This window comes from Bufo bufo, chromosome 9 (assembly GCF_905171765.1).
Source record: "Bufo bufo chromosome 9, aBufBuf1.1, whole genome shotgun sequence".
NCBI lineage: Eukaryota > Metazoa > Chordata > Amphibia > Anura > Bufonidae > Bufo > Bufo bufo.
Window position 1 is genome coordinate 55,849,504 of NC_053397.1, and position 27,647 is coordinate 55,877,150.

A 27,647-nucleotide genomic window follows, 5' to 3' on the forward strand; every position below is an offset into this window, starting at 1 on the left:
GGACAACAAGTTCCTAAGACTATAATTAAGAGACAGACTACAGACTACAGCTAACTTAAGTTCCAGCAGAAGAGAAAGAGTTTACTAATTATCCATCCAAACATACTAGAGCTGAGAGAGCTACCACATAGTAGAGCTGAGATTGTTGCAGAGAAGTATTTGCCTGCCAAAGTTAAGCCAATACCTGCTGATGGCCAAGATATCGTTTCGAAGCTGTTTGGATTACCAATTTATTCCAAGTAAAAGCAACTGTTCAACGTTACTACAAAGTCTGGACTCCATTTATTCTACTCATCCACCATCCAAGTTCAACTACCCCTTTTGCACTGCTTTGTTCCACATCACATCTGGTATTCACGGATATCCAGGAAGGAACACCGTGACACATGTACATAACATCTACAGAGACTGTATGCAACCTTGCACCTTTCTGTCAATCCTACCTCTGGGTACCAACATTACCATCTACAAAGGAAGCCTAGAGCTTCTGCTGCTTAACCGCAGCTGGCATCACGTTTACTTGGTCTATAAGAGGGACATATTTCGTAGAAACCTACTAAGGGGCAAGGGATACCCTAGACGCTAAAACCTTAGTGGGACGTTGCACATGTCCACCTACTCATGCTCCAAATGTGGTGTTCCTAATACTGATCTCTTTCATCGTTTCTGGGATTGCTCTAAAATTCTAGAATTTTGGACAGAAATCCAATCTACTCTTTTGAACACCTTTAATATTAGATTTCCCTTGACCCCGCAGTGAGTTATTTTCAATACATTCGCTGAATCACATCTCACTTTATCTAGAAACGGTAAGCCTTTGCTACACATCTGGGCCCCAGCCAATAGGACAAGTATTTAGCATCACTGGCTCAACCCCATTCTACCTCCTATCTCCTCGGTGAGGAATAAGATTATGTTTCTTTTCAAAATGGATTGGCTGAATACTCTTACAGATACAGAAACACTGACAAAACGTTTCTTTGAAAAATTGTTTATCTTTATTAATACAGTTTCCAATACAAATAAATCCAAACTTATCTCTAATTTTGAACACACCTTCTGGTATCTTCTGGAGGTTCTTAGTGGATGTACTCCTATTTCACTGTCAACATCTTGACATCCCTTTGTGATTGCTCTGTGATTTGAATGAACATGGATAGGGAGGGTTGGGAGCAATGTTCTTTCTTTTTGTCATTATTTTTATTCACCTTTGCATGTATATGTAAAACTTTAATAAACAGATTAAAAAAGAAAAAAGAAAAATATCAGATATTAGTCTGGAATAATTATACATAACTACTACTATCTTTTACATGGGCTAAGGATTGGTGCAATTATCGAGGCTGAGCATTTGTACAAATGCATAAAGGTCTCATTGATCACCCAAAGAATGAGCAAGCACTTGTTTATCAAGTAAATGTAACTTTTACTTGGCACATAAAGTTATCGTTTCGGCTGCAGCCTCTTCAACGGCAATAAATCTGTATGGGGATAAGCGATCTCAGTAGTGATCATCTCCATACCAAGGAGATGATTGCTGAATGTAAATGCAGCTATCACCTCCACTCAAGACCAGGCAATTATCAGGTTCATCTCCAAAAATGGCGTGTACATCGACCCATGTATAAATGGGCTACTTTCACACCTGCGCTAGGTGCGGATCCGTCTGGTATCTGCACAGACGGATCCGCACCTATAAATGCAAACGATGGTATCCGTTCAGTGCGTAATCCGTCTGCATAACAGCTCTTTCAGATCTGAGTTTTCACGATCGTGAAAACTCAGATCTGACAGTATATTCTAACACAGAGGCGTTCCCATGGTAATGGGGACGCTTCAAGTTAGAATATACTAAGAACTGTGTAGATAACTGCCCCCTGCTACCTGGCAGCACCCGATCTCTTACAGGGGGCTGTGATCGGCACAATTAACCCCTCAGGTGCCGCAGGGGCCAGACCCCCCTCCTTCCCCAGTATTAAAAGCATTGGTGGCCAGTGCGGCCCCCACCCTCCCTCCCTCCCCAGTATTAAAAGCATTGGTGGCCAGTGCACCGCACAGACCTGTCACTTACCAGTAGGAGGAGCGCCGGCTGGCCACAGACAGGGCATGTAAGTATAAGCTAAGTAACCATGGCAGCCAGGACTGCAGTAGCGTCCTGGCTGCTATGGTAACCGATCGGAGCCCCAGCGATTAAACTGGGACTCCGATCGGAAATGCCTCTCCGCTGCCCCCAATGATGGGGGGAGGGAAGGGGGGGGCCGCACTGGCCACCAATGCTTTTAATACTGGGGAGGGAGGGGGGGCCGCACTGGCCACCAATGATTTTAATACTGGGGAGGGAGGGGGTGCGGCACCTGAGGGGTTAATTGTGTGCGGATCACAGCCCCCTGTAAGAGATCGGGTGCTGCGAGGCAGCAGGGGGCAGTTATGTACACAGTTCTTAGTATATTCTAACTTGAAGCGTCCCCATCACTATGGGAACGCCTCTGTGTTAGAATATACTGTCGGATCTGAGTTTTCACGATCTAACTCAAATCCGATGGTATATTCTAACATAGAGGCGTTCCCATGGTGATGGGGACGCTTCAAGTTAAAATATACCATCGGATTGGAGAAAACTCCGATCCGATGGTATATTAATAGGGACTCCTGACTTTACATTGAAAGTCAATTGGGGACGGATCCGTTTACAATTGCACCAATATTGTGTCAATGTAAACGGATCCGTCCCCATTGACTTACATTGTAAGTCAGGACGGATCCGTTTGGCTACGCACCGCCAGACGGACACCAAAACGCTGCAAGCAGCGTTTTGGTGTCCGCCTCCAGAGCAGAATGGAGGCGGAACGGAGCCAAACTGATGCATTCTGAATGGATCCGCATCCATTCAGAATGCATTGGGGCTAAACTGATCCGTTTGGGGCCGCTTGTGAGAGCCTTGAAACGGATCTCACAGGCGGACCCTGAAACGCCAGTGTGAAAGTAGCCTCATGCACGATCCATATGTTTTTAGGCACCGTTGCAAAATCTGTGTCCAGAGTTGTAACATGAACATTCTGGGTCTCATGCAAAATCTCTGACAGGGCCTCCAGCTATTACACTGGTGTCTTCTTATGTGGGCCTCCTCAAGCATATGGGTTTGAGTGCAACTGCTACCTCTGAACCCCTATACTGTAGCTATGCCCCTGACACTATTTCCAAGTTCATCCATTCGCCAGGTATTTGACTGTGCTTTTCTATGGACAGGTATCGAGTAATATGTTTTTTGTTTTTAACATTCAGTGCCATATGTTGGAGATGGAGCCTTTCATCAGGGCTATACCATAGCAAATCCTGATCATATCATATTTTGATCAGAGCTTTACGTGCAAAAGATCTACCACATAGCTACAAATAAGATAAAAGCAAATGAATAATGATCTTCACATGCGTGAAGGAATGTACTAAATGAATTCACTGCGCAAGTTTTAAAACACTTGAGAGACAGCATGTGGACTCTGGCACATAACTAGCATATGGAGCTGTCTTATCAATTTCAGGCTGATCTGTGGCACATTTAGATGGGCAGATTATCGAGAACGAGCGTTCATAGGAATGTTCATTCCTGATAATCTGCCCAAATATCTGGGCATCTAAATCCACCTTAAGCCCAACATCTGTTTTCCAGTGATTACGTGATAACACTATCTTTACTCTTATCTGGTGGTCTAGTTTTGTCACTCTACCTGTAAAGCGGTGGCAGTGTCCCTACCCCAAGCAACTAGGTTAATTACCAATCCAACAGTTTTAGGTGCCTCTTAAAAATACATATTTTTAGGGTGTCCCATCACATCCCCTAATCTAACTCCTCCCCATAACCACATTCCCCCCAACTTCATTCTTCAGAGCCTGACCCATCATCCAACTGTATCCACCACACCACATGCACTTAGAAGCACTACAGATATTGTCTGGTGACTGGCTCATGCAGCTTTATATCTGTTGTGTTTAGATGGCGAGACCATTGTACAAAACAAGTACTTTTTACCTTTTGTATCACCCATGTCTCTTCATATATTGTAAGCTCTTGGAGGTAGGGCCCTCACTCCTTGTTTTAATTATTGACATGTGTGTTGCTATGTAATGTATGATTTTGTTTGTACATAAACCCTCTGAGGAATATGTTGGCGATAAATAAATAAAGATTATTATAATTTCTCCAGAGCTACAGATACATAGTCATCAGTTGGTATGGCTGCCATAGGACATGGTCCATCAAAGTTTTATTTTGTTGTTTTACTTTATGTGAGTTTGAAAGGATGGAGTGGTGAGTCCGTGTCTCTGTTTTTTCAATTTGTGCTGACTGGCATAGCATGTGGAAGCTGAGACCTCAAGTGCCATGTTTGGAGACAGAACGTCAGATAATCCATAGCCAGCATGGGAATGCAAGGGCAAAAGACTCTGTGGTCCCCACATGAGTGAAACTTAGGTTGGAAAATATAAGCCCAGGTTTTCTGCCAGGCAGAAAAGCATGGTTTGAACAGCAGAAGAGCACACAACAGTTATAGACTGTAGACAGGTTGTCGCCTAGGGGTTACAATGTGGTACCCACTGGTCAAGCTACTAGTGCTGGGGGTCTCAAGGTAAGGCCAGCCATGCCGCCGGCAGTTCCCAAAAGACTCTCCCATAGGCAAAAGCTGTAGGGAATTCTCATCTTGTACAGAAGAGAATCTGTTGACGAACAGAAGTAGAGCATTGCCGATCGTGTCAATAGAATTAAGCAAAGTTACGTTTTCAGCAGAGCTCTGTCTGCAAGAACCTCCCTATACAATACTTCATACACATACTATCAAGCTTAAACTATTTTTTTTTGTCTAAAGAGTGATGGTCACAACGTTATTTGCATAGAGCTCCCTTTCCTGCTCTATCATACAGTTTAATTTAAATCAAGGACTAAATTTCTCTCTTACATGCCAGTTAGTGTATCAGCAGTGAAATCTGAATCAGATAAAAGGATAGAAAAATCTTCTGACCCTATCAGACTGCACACTTTTGGGGTCCATTATTGGGCGCAAGTGTCCATACAAACACTTGATCCTGATAATTTTGCCATATACTGTAATCAAGGAGGTGATCAGCCGATGAATGAACAGGTGCTCGTTCATCGGCCGATGGGCATTTTTCATCAGGACGAAAGATGCCCGATTATTGGCAGCATATCTCTCTGTGCAATCAGTGATGTGCTGCCGGTAATGAATGGAACAGAATAAGAGAGGGATGACTGCAGTAGCAATTGTTCCTCCCATATTCAAAGTTTGCATTGGCTTGTGTAATCGGACCGATCCTCATCCATTGGTGCTCGTCTGACCAGGCAGTGTAAACGGGCCCCTACAATGTGCAATGCTAACAAAATTCAGCAATAAATAAAAGGGTGACTACTCAGGAACACTTAGCATGACCGCTCAAGACCAAATGCTCCTGGAGCTTGATTTGTAACATTTTGGATGCAAGTATATAAAGCATATCTTTGGGGGCAGCCACTTACTATCAGAACTTTCTAAGGAAAAAGCAGATCTTAATTTTCTCTTAGTTTTAAAGGGGTTTTCCAGGATTTTCATAGTAATGGCCTATCATCAGCATAGGCCATCAATATGACATTGGTGGAGGTCAAACTCCTAGCACTCCCACCGATCAGCTGTTTGAGGAAGCCTCTGCGCTTACCGGTGTCAAGGACATTCCCACGACAGGTGGCAGGAGATCGGTGAGACTTGCAACACGTGGTTTGATCTAACATGTTTTCCGTTTGGATCAAATGACGTCTGTGTTGTTTCTGGTGCTTGCCATACCTTCTTTACCCAGGTGTGGCTATTATAGTCATTTAACCTTCTCTATTTATTGTTGTTTCTTCCACTATCCTATGTGGTTTATAAATTCTGTTGGAGTTGTGGATAGCTGGTGAGTGGATCTCGGCTGAGTTCCTGGTGCTGCCATAGCCAGTTGAAGTTGAGTGTTTTCTTTCCCTTTTGTATTTTGTTTGGGTTATTTTGTGTGTTGCATTTCCCTGTCATTTGTATTAAAGCCTGAGGGAGACTCAGTCCTGACATTAGTAACAGGGTCCTATAGGGTCAGTTAGGACATTAGGTATTCCTGTGTATGAACTCACCTACCTCTGGGGTCTGTTCATACTGGTAGTTAGTCAGGACTTTAATTAGGGTTTTACTAAGAGGTGTCCATCTCCTTTCCCTAGTTTGCCTCCTATGTTCGGTGTGGTGTTTCCCTCCCACACCCGAACGTGACATTATAAACTGCCAAAACCATCATTTATTTGCTTGTTTCAGTACAGCAATGGATCCTATTGCTGCACTGGCCGGACAGCTGCAGGGGCTGTCTTTGGAGGTAGCTGACCTGTGCATGACTGTCCCGCAGATCCAGAGACCACAGGCTGCTGGTCCTAGTGGTGGTGGTGGTTACCAGGCCTCGAGCCTAAAGTTGCCCTCCCGAACAGATTCTCTGGGGGAAGTGATAATTTCATTTTGTTTAGGGAGGCGTGCAAATAGCATTTTAGGCTACATCCACACATATCTGGGGATGAGATTCAGAGAGTTGGTGTGGTTATTTCATTGCTTAAAGGGGATGCTAAGTCATGGGCTTTTTCTCTGCCGACCAGATCGCAGTCTCTCCGGTCTGTGGATGAATTTTTCAAAGCTCTGTGTCTCATCTATGATGACCCGGATCGGACTTCCCTGGCCGAGACCAAGATTCATCAGGGAGAGCGTTCTGCTGAGATCTATTGCTCTGAGTTTAGGAGGTGGGCTACGGTGGATACTGAGTGGAACGATCCGGCTCTTAATAGTCAGTTTTGTCAGGGATTATCAGAGAGGCTGAAGGAGGCTTTGGCCTTTCATGAGAATCCTGAGTCTCTGGAAGCCGCTATATTTATTGCAGTATGCATTGATAGACGCCTGAGAGAGAGATCTAGGGGCCCCCACTCTCAGGACGTACTATAACATAACGTATCGTCTTCCTCTGACACTTTGGGTGAAGATACTCCTGGGTTTATGTCTGCCGTGGAATTCTATATTTTATGTAAGTAAGGTGGGTGGATCGCCCCCACAGCCGCTGGCACCCAGCCATGTTTTTTCCTCTCTGCTTTGCTGCCCTTGTTTTCTATCTATCTATCTATCTATCTATCTATCTATCTATCTATCTATCTATCTATCTATCCATCTATCTCCTATCTATCTATCTATCTATCTATCTATCTATCTATGTCATATCTATCTATCTATCTATCTATCTATCTTCTATCTATCGCCTATCTATCTAAAATTATGGAAGAAAGGCAGCATTTTGACTTCAGTGAAACAAGTGGATTCCTTTATTCCCCCAACCCTCCCAGCTCCCTCCTGTTGGCAGTCTATAGATTGCTTAGCTCCAGTGTGTGTCATTTGCATTCCTTATTACTGAGCCATTGCATTTTTTTTTATTGAATCTTGGTATAAATCTGGCTTTTGCACACAAACCGGCCGTTCCTTGCATTGGGGATCGCAATTTGCTGTCCCCAATGCATGGGCACCATCAATGAGGTTGCCGCAGACGGAAACAGGCCCATTCAAATTGAAAGGGTCCGTGATCCATCCACACCGCAAATAAATAGAACATGTTCTATTTTTTTGTGGTGTGGAGGCACGGAGAGAAACCCCACGGCAGCGCTCCATAGTTCTTCCATGGGGTTCCGTGCCTCCGTTCCACACCACACCTTCTGGATTGCGGACCCATTCAAGTGAATGGGTCCACATCCGTGATATGGTGAGCATACGGTCGGTGCCCACATATTGCAGACAAGCAACGGCCATCTGCATGAGCCCTTAGCCTGAGTTCACACTTCAGTTATTTCCAGGGCCGTCTTTAATGTTGATTGGACCCTGGGCAAGAATTTACTTGGGCCCCCTGGATCCCGCCCCCCCCCCCCACTTTGCTGTACTTGCTATACAGCAGCACTTACCTGTCACGTCCAGGGCCTCCAGGTGACGTCTCCTCTCTGTCATCATCTTCTCTGTAGATCTTCTCTCTCATCATCTTCTCCACTCGGTCTGGACAACTTCTCTCAGCCGCCTCGTCTCTGCAGAGTGTGACACACAGACATCTTAGCTTCCTCACATTCTATCATTATCCCCCAACTGTAGTCCCCACAGTGTTATCCTGCTGCTTGCTGTGCCCCCCCAGGGGTGTAGCTATAGGGGGTGCAGAGGTAGCAGCCGCTACCGGGCCCAGGAGCATGAAGGGGCCCAAAGACACTTGTGCCGCATAAGAAGACACACAAAGCACTGAGGGAAGGGGCGCCCAAGCTGAACTCTTGCACCGGAGCCCATGATCCTTTAGTTACACCCCTGCCCCCCCCTCCCAATACCCCCAAATACTATCCTGAAGAAACATTACTGCCCCCCATAGTAATAGTGCTCCTCATAGTCCCACCAATAGTAATTCCCTTCTAGAATGCCCTCATTAGTAACACTGCCCCAACCGTGATAATGCTCCTAAACAATGCCCCCATTATTAGAAGAGCCCTCCCATATTAATAATACCCTCACAGAGCCCCCAGTAGAAATAAGGCCCCCTATTGTTCCCCCAGTGGTAATAAAGCTTCCTACAGACCCCTCAGTAGTAATAAGGCCCCCATAGTGCGCTTAGTAGAAATAAGGCGGATCTATAAGACCCTCCTATAGAGCCCCCAGTAGTAATAAGACCGCCTATAATGTCCCCTGGATCTGCAGTGCCCCCTACAGTTATAATCCTCCCTCCACCATACAGTCCCATGTAAATAACATCACCTCCTCCCCAGCCGCCTCCAACCCACAATCCCATGTAAACATCACCCCCTAAGGCTACTTTCACACTTGCATTCGTGCGGATCTGTCCTGTACTTGTACAGGACGGATCCGCACCGATAATACAAACGAATGCATCAGTTCAGGACCGATTAGTTTGTATTAGATTTGAATTTCTAAGTCCCAATACGGATCCGTCCTGACTTACATTGAAAGTCAATGGGGGACAGATCCGTTTACAATTGCACCATTTTGTGTCAATGCAAAGGGATCCGTCCCCATTTACTTACATTGTAAGTCAGGACGGATCCGTTTGGCTCCGCAAGGCCATGCGGACACAAACGCTGCTTGCAGCCGAACGAATGCATTCAGAATGGATCTGCATCCATTCAGAATGCATTGGGGTTAAACTGATCCATTTGGGGCTGCTTGTGAGAGCCTTGAAACAGATCTCACAAGCGGATCCGCAAACGCAAGTGTGAACGTAGCCTAAACATTAAGTCCCATGTACATAAACATCATTCCCCCCCCCCACCATCCACTTTCAACATACAGTCCCATGTAAATAACATCACTCCCTCCCCCAGCCACCTCAAGCACACAGTTCCATGTCAATAACATCCCTCCCTTCAGCCCTAACATACATCCCAGTTAAATAACTACAACTCCCAGCATTGCTCTGCCTCTCCCTGTCCCTTCACTTACCTCTCCAGTCCTCATATACAGACATCAGCATTAGGCTCCTTCCCCTCTTCACTCCGGTCCAATCCTGCACTGGTCACATGATGGTGACATCATCCAGGTCATCCTATCACAGCCTGTTTTGCTGATCACATGACCTGTGATGTCACCACAGGTCCTTCACCTCTACACCCAGTGTATTAGATTCAATTGTATTGCCGTTCTGTGTACGGCAATACAGTTGTATCTAGCAGGCAGGCAGGACATTCGGGGCCTGGGACAAAACATCAGGGGCCCAGGCCCCGAATGTTTTAATCTAGTGATGCAGTCACTAGTGAATGGGAGTCGGAAACGGAGCTCCCTTGGGCCCCCAGGAGCAACTGGGCCCGGAGCAGCTGCCCCTTTTGCCCTGCGGCAAAGACGGCCCTGGTTATTTCCATCAATTATTGTGAGCCAAAGCCAGGTGCGGGTCAAAAACACAGAACAGGAGGAAATCTTTGCCTTATACCTTATCTCTGAGTAGCCTTCACTACTGGTTTGGGCTCACAATAACTGATGGAAATAACTGAAATGTGAACTGGGTCTTACCTGCTTCCTGACTCTGGCTCTCAGCTCTGGTACTCACCGACCTCTGCTCAGGTCCCTGGATGTCATCATCCATTTTGATGCTGCCTGCAACCAATCGTGGGTCATGGCGGTGACTTCTCCGCCTGCGTCGTGAATAAATGTGACTGTTGATACAGTACTTCAGAATTTGGGGCCCCACTTTTAATTTCACCCAGGGCCACATTTTGTCTAAAACCGGTCTTGCTCTTAGGCCATGTTTGGATTTCCGTGAGCTCAATCGGATTACTGTCCGTGATCCTTACCCGCTTCTTGTAATTCCTGATTTGTTTAACCAGATTGTTGATGCCAAGGTGTTCTCAGAGTTGGACTTAAGGGGGGCATATAATCTGGTCAGGATCAAGGAAGGGGATGAATGGAAAACGGCTTTTAATACCCCAGAGGGTCACTTTGAGAACCTGATCATGCCTTCTGGGTTGACCAATGCTCCTGTGGTTTTCCAGCATTTTGTGAAGGACATTTTTCATCACCTGGTGGGGAGGTTTGTTGTCGTGTATTTGGATGACATACTAATTTATTCTCCAGACGTGGAGACTCATCAGGATCACGTTAGACAGGTGTTACAGATCCTAAGAGATAATAAATTGTACGCAAAATTAGAGAACTGTGTTTTTTGCTGTACATGAGGTGCAATTCTTGGGCTACCTACTGTCATCTTGAGGTTTTCGAATGGATCCAGAGAAAGTCTGTGCTGTATTGGACTAGGATCGACCCGAAAATCTGAAGGCTCTTATGCGTTTTTTGGGGTTCACAACTATTACCGAAAATTCATTCAGAACTATTCAACAGTGGTGAAACCCTTAACAGACATGACTAAGAAAGGGACGGATGTTTCAGTGTGGTCTGATTTGGCGTTGCAAGCCTTTTCTGCGGTTAAGGAGTGCTTTGCTTCTGCTCCTATATTGGTGCACCCGGATGTATCACAACCTTTCATTGTGGAAGTTAATGCGTCCGAGGTGGGGGTAGAAGCAGTCTTATCGCAGGGGCTCGTTAAGAGAAATTACGATGTGGGTAAACGAGAGTTGCTGGACATTAAGTTGGCTTTGGAGTGACGTCATTGGTTGGAAGGGGCAATTCATCTGATCACTGTATACACAGATCACAAAAATCTGGCTTCTCTGGAGTCAGCTACACGACTGAACAGGCCAGATAGTCTTTGTTTTTCACCACATCCATTTTAATTGTCACTTATCGTCCTGGGGTTAAGAAAGTCAAGGCAGATGCCTTGTCATGTAGTTTTCCTCGAGGTGATGATTTTGAAAATCTGAGTCTGATACTGTCGGAGAGGGTGGTGATATCTGCTCTATACCCTGACCTAGACGTGAAGGTGTTAGAGGCTCATGGAGACGCACCGGAGTCTTGCCCCTCTGGGAAATAGTTTGTTCCATCAGAATTGTTTCATAAGGTGTTTTGAGGAACATCACTCTACAGTTATTACGGGACACCCTGGGAGTAGATCCACTGCCGACTTCATCTCTCGTAGATTCTGGTGGCCGGGGTTGCATAAGTGTGTTGAGGACTATGTGTCGGCCTGTAGGGTAACACATACTCGATCTTCTGGATCTCTACTTCCGTTGCCCATACTGTCCAGACCATGTACTCACTTGTCTATGGATTTTATTACTGATCTGGAAAGACAGTTATTCTGGTGGTAGTTGATCATTTTAGTAAAATGGTGCACTTTATAGCATTGCTTGGCCTACCTAATGGTAAAACACTTGCGCAAGTGTTTGCTGACAACATTGTGAAACTTCATGGCATTCCCTCTGACGTGGTCTCGGATTGTGGGATTCAATTTGTGTCCAGATTCTGGAAGGCGTTTTGTCTCTGAGAACCAGGAGGAATGGTCTTCGTTTTTGTCTTTGGCAGAGTTGTCCGTAAACAATCGTAGACAGGAGTCCACTGGTAAGTTCACAGAACTGGAGCTTCTGTGAACATCGCAGCCTCTTTGTAGCTTACCAAGCACAATTCTGTCCATTTGAAAGCAGCTGTGCTTGGTATTAAAGCTCAGCCCCATTCACTTAAAGGGGACTCAGCTACATCTGGGCCATGTGACCAATAAACATGACGTTCACTCCATAAGTGCTCATGGAGCTCTGCAGCCTGCAGTAGGACCCTGACCAATCTCATATTGATGACCTATACTAAGCAAAGGCCATCAGTATGGAAATCTCAGAGAATTCCTTTAAAGTTGCATAACAGTAAACATGCTGTGTGCAACATTATGAACGACACAATGCTCCCACCATAACTATAGAAAATGTTAGGCATGGCAAACTTTAAGGCTGGGGCTACATGGTAACTTGGTCCACGACACACGTCACGCAACCAAAGATCAGTGTGGTACAAGACGAATCGCAAGTAACAAAAGTGAATAGGGTTGTATTGTCACCTGCAAGTTACCATGGTCCAAGCTTGCTGAATATCACTTGCAGGTCACAGTCGCAACAACTTGCATCCACTTTCTTTGCTTGCGATTCGGGCTATGTTGTAATGTCATCTTGGGCCACACAACTTGTGTCACAGCCATAGTTGCCATGTAGCTCCAGCCATTTAAATTATATACTTATTCATTTATTTATTAAGGAGGTTGTCTCCATCAAATAAGCATTGCTCTGTTTGGAGGGCCCAACACATCTCTAAATTAAAGAAACCCTTGAGACATTTTGTGTTTCCCATTCTCGCACCACCTCCTCGTCTCATTCCCTCTCTGTTGGTGTCCCGCAAGACTCTATCCTAGGACCCCTGCTCTTCTCTATCTACACTTTTGGCCTGGGACAGCTCATAGAGTCCCATGGCTTTCAGTATCACTCTTATGCTGACGACACACAAATCTACCAGACATCACCACCTTACTATCAAGAATCCCACAATGTCTATCTTCTATATCATCCTTCTTCGCCTTTCGCTTCCTAAAACTTAACATGGATAAAACAGAATTCATCATCTTTCCCCCATCTTGCTCAACCCCCCCAACAGACCTATCTATCACGATCAATGGCTGCACACTATCCCCGGTCAACCAAGTCCACTGCCTTGGAGTGACCTTGGATTCTGCCCTTTCCTTCCAACCGCACATCCAAGCCCTTTCCACCACCTGCCGCATCCAACTCAAAAACATCTCCCGCATCCGCACTTTCCTTAACTTTGAATCTGCAAAAATGCTTGCACATGCCCTCATCATCTCCCGCCTAGACTACTGCAACATTCTCCTCAGTGGCCTTCCATCTAGCACTCTCGACCCCTCCAATCTATCCTCAACTCTGCTGCCCGACTAATCCACCTCTCACCCTTTTACTCCTCTGCCTCTCCCCTCTGCCAATCCCTTCACTGGCTCCCCATTGCCCAGCGAATTTACTTTAAAGTACTAACAAATACATACAAGGCCGTCCATAACCTGTCCCCTCCCTACATCTCTGAGCTACTTTCCCAATACATCCCCACACGCACTCTCTGATCCTCACAAGACCTCCTTCTCTCCTCTTATCACCTCTTCCCACAATCGCCTCCAAGATTTCTCCCGCGCATCCTCCATACTCTGGAACTCGCTACCCCAACATATCAGACTCTCACCTACAGTGGAATCCTTCAAAAGAAACCTGAAAACCCATCTCTTCAGACAAGCCTACAACCAGTGACCCTGCTGCCTCTATACTGCAATGACCAACTTCACCCGCACCTACTGTGTCCTTCTCCCATACCATGTAGATTGTAAGCCCTCACGGGCAGGGCCCTCTCTTCTTCTGTACCAGTTTGTAACTCGTTTTGTTTATGATTAGTGCAATTGTCTGTATTATGTATGTATACCTCTTCTCATATGTACAGCGCTATGGAATGAATGGCGCTTTAATAATGAATATTAATAATAATTTCTTGTAAAATAGCATTGCTCTTTTCTTCGTGTTATGTGGGCATCTCTTCTGTGTTCACTGGTGTGATCTATCTCCTCAACATAACAAACAAACTCTGAGTTTGCTTTAACCGAGAATCCAGGTGTATGAATATTATATTAGGAATATTTTATCTTGTGTAAATTAGGCTAACATTTTTGACACCCAATCCTTAAGAATAAATGACCTACTCTTTGGACAAATAGGTATTCTACTTGGAATGCACTAAACAACACAATGCGCCAGCTTTAGAACAAGGTTGACAAATAGTACTGCGCGGAGCCTTGAAATGGAGAGGTTACCTTGACAGACACCAAGTACAATTATCACACTATGATGAAAGAGCTTCCAGGAGTATGTATTGCACACAGTTAATTACTGTCCTTTCTCTACTGGCTTTTAATGTGAAGAAAAACATGCAATGACAAGTGTGGAAAAGAGCAAGCACTAAATTACTGTCAGAAAAATAAACGTAGTAGCACACTGCAGTGCAGTGATTTACGGGGGCAATTAGTCACCACCCCAAGGAGTTGCTGAGGACAGCACAGCGCAGCAGTGTCACAAAAAGAACCACCTCTCCCCTTCTGAACAACTTTCTCAAAATAAGGTGCCCATTTGCCACCAAACAAAAAGACTATTTCTAGAATACTACATAATCATTGATTCATCAAAATGATGGAAATAATTTTAGAAGGAAGCTTTGGTGCTTAACTAGGTTCTTCTGGTTTTAAGAAATAATGTTATGCTCCTACACTTTGTAAGATAGGTCCTGCACTAATTGGTCATCAAGAACAGATCTCTGGGACTACATCTACACCAACTGTATTGTTTGTGGAGTATCCGGAATGAGTCATGCAAATGTCTTATTGTATGTATGTGTACCTTGTAAATGGATGTACTGGATTACAAAAATACATATATCGGCATTCAACACTGTTCAACAGAATCAGCTGCCAGATTGGCTCTAATGCAGGACTCATATTATAAAATATGAGCACATACAGTATACATTTTAATGTATTGTAGAATAAAATAAAAAATCCAAAAAGCAAACAATTCTATGAGAAAAGAAATCAAGAAAATGTTTCAAATTTGCAATTGGCCAGTGTATCTTTATCAGAAATATCATAACCCATTAACACTAGTATCACATTTTGTGTGATGAATCTTTATTTAATGGAGACCCTCAAGCTGACCACAAAGTGCATACGGGGATTCAGGAGGCCAACTCTCACAAACATAGAAAAATAAAATTTAAGAGAATATTTCCCTTATCCCTTGTACTAGGATCTGACCCCACTATGAAAAAAAAAAACATGTATGGAAAGCAGTCTAATTGACTTTGCATTACATTTCAAATTCAATAAATTTTTACCATAATATTCTTTATTTCTAATCCTAGAAAATGCATGTGTCCTCTTCCAATTGTCATGGCACACACAGGACATATCATCAATAAGGTCAAATAGGTTATTTGTCAGTCAACCCTTAAGAAACAGACCCTAGTGGCAATTGATTGGTTCCAATGTCAGCTCCAAAGGGGATTTCTTCTGCTGGACCTTTAGGGACCATTATTGTGACAGAGTCTGGACCAGTTGGGGGACTCTCTGGTACTCTGACCAGTCAATCTGGCCCCGATTCTGATGCTTTCATTTGGCTGATATGGATAACAAAGTACAGTGGAATTCTAAAATAAAATTAAAGCATGTACTATTATTTATTTTGATAAGAACTAGTCAGTCTACCAAAATAAGATTGCTCCCCACCTTTTGTCAGATTCATATCTCATAATGATGTTCTAAATATGGACAATTCCTTTTATGTAGTAAACTCAACTTGGAATTCCTGTTTAGGTTATAACTTTGAATCCATGCACAGGTGAAGCAGTATTGAAAAACATTCTCTAGTAAGTAGGAATATGATACTATATTATATAATGAGATTATCATATTAGCTTTAAACATTGCAGCAGTTGTGGTACTGCACTACAAAATGGACATACAGAATTACCATCACAAACATCTTGAATTGGAATTTTTAATTATATTCAAGCCATCAAATTTTTTATTTTCCAAAATTCATATTGGAGTTAATAATATTTATTAACAAATATCTAATTTTACCTGCTAAATGGCGTATTCTTACCTCCCTATTGAATGTAGTCTTTTGAGTCCTTTTTGTATATTATATTAATGATTGTGATTCTCAAGGGTTCAATATCAAACATAGTGGCAGTCACTTATTGATCTTGATCAATCATATAACTGGCAGTGATCTTGTAAATTGCTGATAATCTCTTGCCATTTAGAGAGTTCAGTCTGGTGCCCTTTGCCTCTGTCTACTAAGACATAGGTGTCCTACATTTGGGGCAAATTTTTAATGATTGCATGTTACTCATTTTGGGCTTAAAATCATTTTCTCAATTGGTATTTATTAAAAATGTTCAACAGATTCTGAGATACAAGAGTTAAAATCAGTTTGCAAGACGCCACAGTGTTTTCTTTGAATCCTGTCTTCTGATGGCTCATGTGTAGCTCTTATCTCTGATCACCTGACTTTATAAACAGTCATTATAGCTCAATTCTTATCAAACTGATAAGAATATATCTTAAGTGAGTGTACATAAGCTGACAGATGAGATTGACATAAAGTCACAGTTTGCAAACCTACAGATTTTACCTTTATCTCAGAAATGGCTGAACATTTTTAATAAAGAAAATTCAAAAACTGAAAAATGATTTGCAGCCCAAAATGATTAAAATGCAATCATAAAAAATTGCCCCTGAAAGATTACATAGCCTTTCAGCTGGCCGTACACTTTAAATATCTGAAGCTGAAGTTTGGCTGACAGATAGTCCTCCTGACCACCACATTCATATGGACAATTAGCTTGGGCAGAGGTTTATGTGTTCCTATAGGACATCTATGGAGGGGAGAGAACAGAAGTATGGGCATGTTGAAAGCCAGTAGCTTGACCCTACTTTGCCTGACAACTGTGGTTAGGGGAAAGTCTGGGTAACTCCATGCACACTGGATGGTTGGCTGGTTCAGCCAACATTCATCTAATGGGTATGGCCACCTATAAGTAGGCCATATACTTTATATTTTTGTTGTCTGAACACACTTAGAACAGTGGATTAGGTTAACACAATAATGTTTGTGGGGACCTTCTGACTCTCTCCGACAGATGATGTCAGAGGAGACAAGGATCGGGCAAAATTAATATTTTCTCCTTATCCTTTTGGTTTTTTCGGCCACCAGAAGTGTCTGACAGCAGATTTTTCATAGTATACACATAAATGTTCAGCCGAGCTGAACATGAACGTGTATGGGGAAGCAGGAGGGAGATGGGAGAGATTGCTGTCGTCCGAACAGCTATTGAATGTGCATGGCCAGCTTTAGGCTATGGTCACACTGTGCTCCGAGCACTCATTCAGAGTACACATATATATCTCTATATATTTGCAATTAGTTCCCATTGAGAATGTGGGGATATATGTTTAGAGAATTTCCTGACATACACATGCCAATCATGGAGCCTAAGTGTATATTGGGCAGAACCTTATTATGACATGTTAAGCTCATGAGGGGGGTGACTCTTGATCATGCCCCATTTCTACTATTTTTTACCAGAGAGCCATGCTTTTGGTCCCAGAGGACAGTAGGTGTCCATAGATGCATGTTGATTTACATGGGCACCTGTAAAGTACAGGTTACTTCCACTGATATAATTATATAGAAGCAGGATACCCCCTATCACAATAATTCTACAGGACCTGAGCCGAGCCATCAGTGCATGGTTCTAGAGCACAAAAGCACCAAAAGCGCTACATAGTGTAATACCTCAGTGTGAAATTAGAGATAAAATTGGCTATATATCCTTACCAGAATAATATTCACCTGGTGTAGCTGCTGCTCCTGCCTGTTGGGAGTTCTGGTGTGGAGATCCCAGAATACATATGAGGCTAGATGCCAAGATAAAAACATGATCTGTACCCGCTGTGCTCCAAATAGGTAAAATGTATTAGTAATTATATATCACTGTGTAACATGTTTTGGTGTGGTACTATCCCAAGTTGTACCTGATTTACCTGATGAATGGGGTTAGTACCAGTATGAAAGGTGTACAAAACAATTCCATATATATTTTTTTCAAATTTTAGCTCCTTGGGGCAGCAGTAAGCGGGTATAGATCATTCTATTGCCCTTGTATCTTTCCTCATATGCATTCTGAGATCTCCATATTGGAACGCCCAGCAAGCAGGAGCAACGGATACTGTTTTCATGATATAAATTAGGTACATTTAGGACATTTCCGAACTTCTATTTCCACCTCTGTACCAGATATATTGCTCTGAAACTATAGCTAAGGGCAGGTAAATATTCCTCTGCCTTGTGGCAAAAGAGAATGAACATTTTCAAAAATGTAAATGTTAAACATGCTTCAAATAAGCAGGCTTATCATTGAAAATGTTACAAAAGGTCATCTCCTCCAAATATACAGTGCAGGTGTTAATGGTACTGTATGGTGGAAGGAGCCTTATTATTGAAGACTCTGTGATCCTGATAACATATTCATAGACACCTTGCAGATAGCTCATCGGCACGCTCTTTGCTTTCAAGACAGAATCTGAATGTCATCTCCATCCTTTTCAAAAATGGATTGTTAATGCGCTATATATATATATATATATATATATATATATATAAAATCATAAAATTTAAGTTGTTCTGATGCATCACTGCACTGTCTCATGCATTCAATCTTCTCTAAATCTAACTTGGTGTTTTAATAACTAATTAATAACTAATATTAACAACCTGCTGAGTCTAGAACTATAAGGAGATCATTATACAGCACCTGTCAGCAAGTCGATCCTGCTGATAAAATCTATCTATGCTGTGAATCCTGGACAAATCTTCTGGCACTTGTGGTTAAAAACTCCAAATCTTTATTTCAAGCGCATAAAAACATCATCGTGCAATACAAAAAAAATAAACGACATAAAAAAATCTACTAACTTCCGATGAAACATATCATCTTTTCTAGCCATGAGGAAGAATGATGTGTTTTATCCGAAACACGTAGCTTTTTTTTTTTTGTATTGCATGATGATGTTTTTATGCTCTTGAAATAAAGATTTGGAGTTTTTAACTACAAGTGCCGTTTTTTTCTTTATCCAGATAATCCATCTCTTGCTGTATAAAAAATAATTTAAAGATGAAGATATTTTTGGTCTCACATTGTGTACTACTTGAAGGGGCTGCACATTAGAATGGCCTCGGCACAACCATGGCCAACCATTTACATGAGTCGTTTGCCGCGCTGGCAAGGATGCAGGGTGAGGTTCAGCTACCATATTTGCAACGATCAACTGACCACCAGCAGGTCAGCATCTCAAAAGTCAGTCCCAATGCAGCAGAATCCAAACGTGCTGTGTCAATAAGCAGTTAAACCACTTTTGTAAAGCATGGCGTTGACTTTTTTTCTTAAATCCAACATACATGTAAAATTCACAACATAGAATCATTTTGTCTAAAGCATTAAGTAATTGCCAACATTTGAACATAATTTCTAGGGACACCATGCTCCCAGGCAACTGTATTTATGCACATCAGTTGCAGGCCCCTCTTGTCAGGCTCAGGGTACTACAACGTCCAATGTATAAGCTGACATGACCCCTGGACATGACCACTGTGCAAGCCCGCTGAATGTTAGCTTAATCCTTTAAGTAAATCTTAATCTCATATAGCATTTGAAGAAAATGTTTTCTTGCAAATATTAAATAAGGGTAATGCATGACTCCCAAAATATCTAGCCGCTTGTCCAAAAATAAAGCTAAAGTGACTCCTTCTAGGCATAAAAACATGTCATGTTAACGTATAAAAGTATATTTTCCACCCTTACAATATTTCACAGAAAAAAACTACATTCATTTGACAATATAGTATCACAGGGTTTGTTTTCCAGGATTGACTTAATTTCCACACCACACCCCTATGGACCAGAGTTGCCAACCTTCCAGGAACAGTTCGTAAAAATAGGCATCTTTTTTTTTTCTGTGCCTGTGACCCCAGTGTCCGTGTTTTTTTTTAGAAGCTGGTGGTAATTGATTTGATTATTTGGGTGGTAATTATCATCATTTTACAGCTCACAGTAAATGCTGGTAATGATTTCTTATCAGTATGCTGATCACTTATAATCTTTATTATTCATTAACGCTTTCCAATTTGTTGCCTGTCTGTGATTTTAGGATAAGTTGTCCAGAAAAAAGAAAGATTCTGATTGGCAACCCTTCTACGGACCTATGGAGAGAAGCATACTTGCCTGTTCCCTGCTGCTCGGTTCCAGCTCCATGGGTTCTGGGCAGTCTATACTGCACTTTGGTCCATGTATTTAAACTTTTGGCACAGATCGCATTACATGCGCCAATGACTGGCCTTAGCGCTGACTTACCCCTAAGCTGGCCTTTACCATGCTTGAGTACGGCTAAGATATGGCAAAACGTTGTAGATTTAATTGTACATGTTGGAGTGAATTATTAAAGGAACCACTGATGGAGATGCTGATTTTTGAAGTTGTACTTTGCGTCTGATGTAGATTCATTGGCAGGATGTTCTGTTGCATTCCAGATGTGAGATGGTGAGGAACTTGGTGCTGTTCCTGGGCAGCACCACTGAATACTTGGCTTCATGTTTTTTTTTTAGGTTTTTATGACTCATTCATGATTCTGTGGTGAAACTACGACTCCCAGCATGCTCTATTCATTTCTATGGAGTTCTGAGTACAGCCAAGCAAGTGTGCATTTTGGGAGTCGTAGCTTTACCACAGCTGGAGTCGAGGAGGTTAGCCATCACAGATGCGTATTAATATATTGATTTGCCAAATATAATAATTCACATACCCCCCCCAAACTGTTTCACATACATACGTATACATATATTTTATTTCCTATCATTCCTAATTAAGCTTAGGGTCATACCAATGGTTGGAACATTGGAATGGAGGTCTAAGCCCTTATCATTGCTGGGAGACTGGATGCTATCATGATAGCTATCAACTTGCTTCCAGCTTAGCAATGACTCTAGAAAGAAGGGATGCTGGCAGCTATGGTAACAAACAATATAGCCATCTCCCATCTGATTTGAATGGAACACAACGTCTCTATCACATATTGCTGAATATTGCACAGGGATTATGAAGCTGCCCTTCTTATTACTGAGCATCTTGTCATTCCAACTAGATCTTTGAGCTTGTATTAATATCAGATACTTAGTGCCTGCAGGAGCTTTGAAGCATTGCATATTGAACACTTGCCAGCACTAAATATGCTAGATAAATAAAAGAGTGGAAAGTAATTGTAACCTCACTTAACCAAGTCCCTTGGTTCACTGTGTAATATTGTAATGTAGCAAATGCTTTATCCCAGTGTTATTACATTTTATACACAAAAGTGACAGCCGCGTCCTCCGAGGATTTTGTCTATATTTATGGATATGCATAAACACTTGAACTTTTGCTTAATATCATATAAGAAAAATCCTGCATTATGAAGATATTACAATAATCATAATGTTAAAAAATTAAACTCTCAAGTTAAATTTCTAGTCACTCATTTTAGTTATTTTTACCTTATTACCTTTTGTTTCACTTATTTTCAAAAATGTAAGAGTTTAGGTAAAAAAAAAAAATCACATTAGGCTCCATTCACACGTCCGCAATTTCGTTCCGCATTTTGCGGAACGGAATTGCGGACCCATTCATTCCTATGGGGCAGCACGGTGTGCTGCCCGGACACGGAATTTCGGATCCGCACTTCCGTTCCGCAAAAAAATAGAACATGTCCTATTCTTGTCCGCAATTGCGGACAAGAACAGGCATATTCTATTAGTGCTGGCAATGTGCGGTCCGCAAAATGCGGAACGCACATTGCCGCTTTCCGTGTTTTGCGGATCCGCCATTCCGTGGATCCGCAAAACACGTTGCGGACGTGTGAATGGAGCCTTAAATTACCGTAAGTATCCACCTTTGAAAAAAATGTTTAGGTGCAAAATGCTGTCCTGCTACATTTCTTAAAGGCTTTGTCCTACGTATATTCAAAAAATTCCCCCCAGCTGGCTGTTGTGATAAAATGATAAAAAATGCATACTCACCCATTTCATCCCCACTGCTTCCCGTGCTATGACTCGGATTCTCCATGTTGTTGTTTTTTTTGTTTTGTTTGGCTGCGGCAATGACATGACTGTATACTTCACGTAACTGCTGCAGCCATACGGCTGAGGATAGTGATTGGTACAGGGGTGTCTAAAGGTTCTATTATACCTGCAGAAGTAGCAGGAAGCATTCCTTTCCAGCAATCGCCTGCTCGCTAGTGGAGGAGCCCGCTGCTATTACATGCAGTGATCTCCTCCTCAGTATGGGGACGAGCAATTGCTAATACCATCGCTCGCCCCCATACTGATTCATTGATGTAGAAGATAACATTACTTTTGCAGTAGTAGGGAGTGGTACCATTGGATACAATCGGCTAGTATGCATTCTTTTATTGTTTATCACAATTGCTGGCAGGAGTGAATTTTTTTTGGCAGACAACCCCCTTAATATACTGTAGCAGTGCAACTGCCCTTTAGAGGGTGCATAAGACCAAATGTATACATTATACTCCTTAATAAAACAGTATGCAGTAAGATCCTTAGGTCCCCTAGTAGAGGATGCAAGACATGTTATCTTTAAACGTATGTTAAAGTGGAACTGTCTTAACTGTCTTAATATAAGGTGTAGGGACTTTTTTGTAATACAATTATTTTAGTGAAAGATGTTTCTGTGTACTTGAAAACAGGTTGTAAATTGTCTTCTTAGCAAATCCCTTACACTGTTGCTAAGGAGAGTCTGTCTTCAGTCTTCAGTTCTACTTAGCCCTGAAGACATACAGATGCTTCCAGCCTGCCTATTATCACTACCCCAGTCCCTGACAATGTACATGTGCCCTATCACTGCCCATCACTGTGCCTATCTGACTTGTTACACACAGGCGTCTTCAGTACTCAGTAGAATGCTGAAGACTGAAGACAAACTTTCCTTAGCGATGCTCAGAGCTTTACTAAGAAGAATCTTTATACCGTATTTTCTAATACAAAGAAGCATGTTTCCCTAATAAAATATATTATGCAAATATTTAACACCCCTGTCCGTACGCTATATATTAAAAATACACTGAAATGGCAGTTACACTTTAATGTCAATGCAGGAGTTTTTTCATGCCCTTGTTGCAAGTCAAATGCATAGATCAATAATTTAAGAGAATGGTCAGAGGGCAATGGCAGAGCTGTTAGGTTGAATAATAACCATGTGTTGCAACAGCATGTTGAATCTCTAAAGGGATAGGCTACAACAGGCCATAACATATTGCCCAGAGCATTGCATTGCCTCTTCCGGCTTGGCTTCTTCCCTTAGATAAGTGACACATATACCAGGTCATCCACTTGTGATTTTTCAGGCCATGCCACTCTCTTCTATTGCTCCATAGTCCTGTTTTCATGCTCATGTAGCCCCTGTGGACACGTTCATCAGTTGCCAGGGTCAGCATTGGCACTCTGACCAGTCTGCAACTATGTAGCCTAATAAACATCAATCTCAGATGTCAAGTGTGGCACCTTTCTGTCATAGCCAGCAGTAACTTTTTTTTTTTAGAAAGGTGTGCTATAGTAACCATCACAGACAGACTAACCATCACTCCCCACCTGCATCAATGAGCCTTGGGCACCCATGACCCAGTCGCTGATTCACTGGTTGTCTCTTCTTGGCCACACTTGGCAGATACTAACCACTGCATACTGGGACTAACCCACAAGGCCTGCTATTTTGGGGATGTTCTCACCCAGTCGTCTAGCCATTATAATTTGGCCCTTTCTCAAACTCACTTAGATCCTTTTGCTTGTCTATTTTCCTACTTCAAGCCCATTATATTCAAGGACTTTTTACTTTTCTAATATATCCCTGAAATACCAAATTTTGCCAGCGGACACCTTCAAAACTAATCACTCAAGCTGCACCCGTGGTGTGTAAATTGCTGATAAGCAAGGTGTTGATCTGATGGAACAACCCCTTGAAACCCCTAAAGATAGACCCCTGCACTGCTCAATCCAATCTATTTACTAATGCCAAAGAAAAACTAATGGACTTTATTCAAAATAGCATTCTTTGACATTTGCTAATGACAGCTATAATAATTCTAATGGTTGTACGGAATCCTTTGTTATAGTCATCCTTTGTAAATTCATAAGAATGGATTCATTGGCATATTAACACCAAGCCTGAAATCCTTAACATGCATCAAATGAATGTCCTCAGGAGAAATATTAGTAATGTAAATCCTGAATATGAAACGACTAACCAATAAAAACAGATTTTTTTCTATTTTATGGAGGAAAGGTTACATAATTATGAAGAGCTTGAGAATTAGACTGTCCTATAGTGGTGCAGATCCCGAGCTAGTAAAGTTGTTTTTTTTTATTGTTATTATTATTCTGCAAAGTTACGAATGCTAATATATAGGGCCATGAATCAATCTAGATAATAGGGAAAGCTGAATGCAATAAATAATACAGTAACAACCCTAAACTAATGAGCTGTTGCTAAGGTACATTTCACAGGCTCATCCTCTATATAAAAAATCCCTAATAATCCCTTGGAGTAATCAGATGATAAAGCTTTGCCATAAGGCAACACCTGCGCAATTAAAACTGCAGATTCTTTTGCACATTTCATTAATTTCAGGGTTTTGTAAAGACAATGACTACACTAATAATCTAGTCTACTTGACTCCATGTCTGCTGGAAACAGGGTGTCTAATTAAGTAAAGGTAATTAATTAGTGGTAAACGGAGCTAATCAGGCTGTGTTAACATTCATTCCTTGAATGAAGACAAGGTGGACACCAAGTGTATTACAACCTTTCAGACTTCGGCAGCTGTAGACATTTGTTCTGATGTTGTGCTAGTTATGATTTTACTCTGAAGAATTGTATTAAAGTTGCCAGATGCAATCTCATTAGAAAACAATATTTACTCCTAAGCCTAGAGCGCTAAGCAAACAACCTAACGGAAGTCTTCAGGAACATTGCTGAATACCTTCCCTGGAACAAACATACCTACAATGGGGCAATGTCACGGGGTTCCGAAGGTGCACTCGGTCCCCCATTGCCCGCAGAACTGTTGCTTAGCTTTTGGAATGAGGTTCTGTGTTTGACCTCATTCCCAGGGCGGCTTTACTAGCTGGGTGGCTCCCTGCTCCTAGTCTGCCTTGAGCGCCGAGCTGATCACTCGGTGCTCGACTGGTTGGTCTGTCGATCATGTGACGCTGGCCACGTCACATGACCCTCACTCCCCACTATAAATACAGGCAGCATGCTGGCTACAGGTTGCCTGTTAATTTCTAGGTTCCTGGCTATTTGTTGGACTACTGAATATTTACCTGATCCTGTTCCCTGACGATCCTCTGCCTCCTCCTCCTGTACTGCGCATACATCCTGGTATTGTGACCTCGGCTCCCACCTGACTACTCTCTTAGCACTCCTCTTGTACTTCGCTACTCTCCTGGTATTTGACCCCGGCTTCTTCTGACCATTCTTTGCTTAATCCATTGTACTGCGTAGCTCTCTTGGTTCTGACCCGGTCCGTTCATGTTCCGTATTTTGTCTTGTCTGTCTTCCCTGCACATATCCTAAGTTAGGGACTGCGGTCCAGTTGTCCCCTGTCATCAGGACTCGTGAGGCAAGTAGGCAGGGCCAGGGGTGAGGGTGGAGCGCAGTGGTCACTACCCTTCCCCCTGTGTGTGTGTGGACGTGACCGTTACAGATTAACAGGCCCAATAACCACTGTATCATGAATCCTCTTACTACCCTGACGGACCATGTCTCTAACTTGACACAGAGGGTGCAGGAGCTAGGAGAGAAACTCTGTTCTTGTGAGTTAGGGCAAGGTTCTTCCACTCCTCTGTCCTCCAGTCCATATTTTGAACCCCAGATCAAGCTCCCAGAACCCTTTTCTGGAGACCGGAAGAGGTTTCTCTCCTTTAAGGAGAATTGCAAACTCTACTTCCGTTTGCGCCCCGTGTCCTCCGGTCCCGAGAGCCAACGCGTGGGGATTATCATTTCTCTACTACAGGGTGATCCCCAGGACTGGGCATTTTCGTTACCTCCTGGGGCCAGTTGTCTAACTTCTGTGGAGGGGTTTTTTCAGGCCCTGGGTACCCTCTATGACGAACCAGACAGGGCCCTGGTAGCCGAGACAGCTCTTAGGGCACTGGTTCAGGGCCTTCTCCCTGCTGAGGAGTATTGCACCCAATTCAGACGGTGGTGTGTCCCCTCAGGATGGAATGAACCAGCCCTGAAGAGTCAGTTTAGGTCTGGTCTATCTGATAATTTAAAAGATCTATTGGTCAATTACCAAATTCCTGAGACCTTAGAGGAGATGATGACCCTAGTTGTCCGACTTGACAGACGAGTTAGAGAGAGACGACAAGAACGACAGTTCTGTTCTCAGATGGTGGTCCAGCCAGAGGCCTTTTCCAGGGACAACACTGAGGTCTCCACCGAGGAACCCATGCAGGTTGGCATGACCCGGGGTAATCTTCGTCGCAGACGCGGAGAGTGCTTCTACTGTGGAGATCCTGGCCATTGGATCAACAAGTGTCCTAAGAGGGACCTCTCTGACAAGTCTTCTAAGGCAAGACAACCTAAAGACCAGGTACACCCTGATTTTTCCAAAGGTAAGCTTTTGGTACCCATAACAATTTCTCTGGGGGTTAATAAGTGGCCGGGTAAGGCCTTTATTGACTCCAGTTCAGCGGCCAGCTTTATTGACTTTGAGTTTGCTTGTAAATTGGGTATTCCAATGTTTGCTTTACCTACACCTATCCATGTCATGGCTATTGATGCTACTCCCCTGATTGGTGGTACGGTGAGGTCATGTACCTCTGAAATTTCTCTGTCCGTGGGTGTGTGCCACTCTGAGAGATGTTCTCTTCTAGTCCTGGAGAACCTACCGGTTGAGGTGGTACTAGGGTTGCCTTGGCTCCGTTTACATAACCCCACAATTGATTGGTCCAAAGGAGAGTTGGTGAAATGGGGACCTAATTGCGACTCATGCTTGTCCGTGGTCCAGGCTGGGGTTTCAGTAAGGTCTAATACATTACCCTCTGTTATTAAGGAATATTCTGATGTGTTCTCGTCCCTTACTCCAGAGGTTCTACCCCCCCATAGACCTTATGATTGCGCCATAGAGCTAATTGAGGGTGCCGAATTTCCTAAAGGTCGAATTTATAATCTTTCAGGGCCCGAACGCAAGGCTATGGAAGATTATATTAAGGAGAGCCTTGCTAAAGGGCATATTAGACCTTCAGTCTCTCCTATGGGAGCAGGGTTTTTCTTTGTTAAAAAGAAGGATGGTGGTCTTAGGCCTTGTATTGATTACCGGAGATTAAATAAAATCACTGTCCAAAATAGATACTCTCTCCCATTGATTCCGGATTTATTTAACCAGGTTTTGGGGGCAACCTGGTTTTCCAAGATTGACCTGAAAGGGGCATACAATCTAATCCGAATCAAGGAGGGAGACGAATGGAAGACAGCGTTCAATACTCCGAT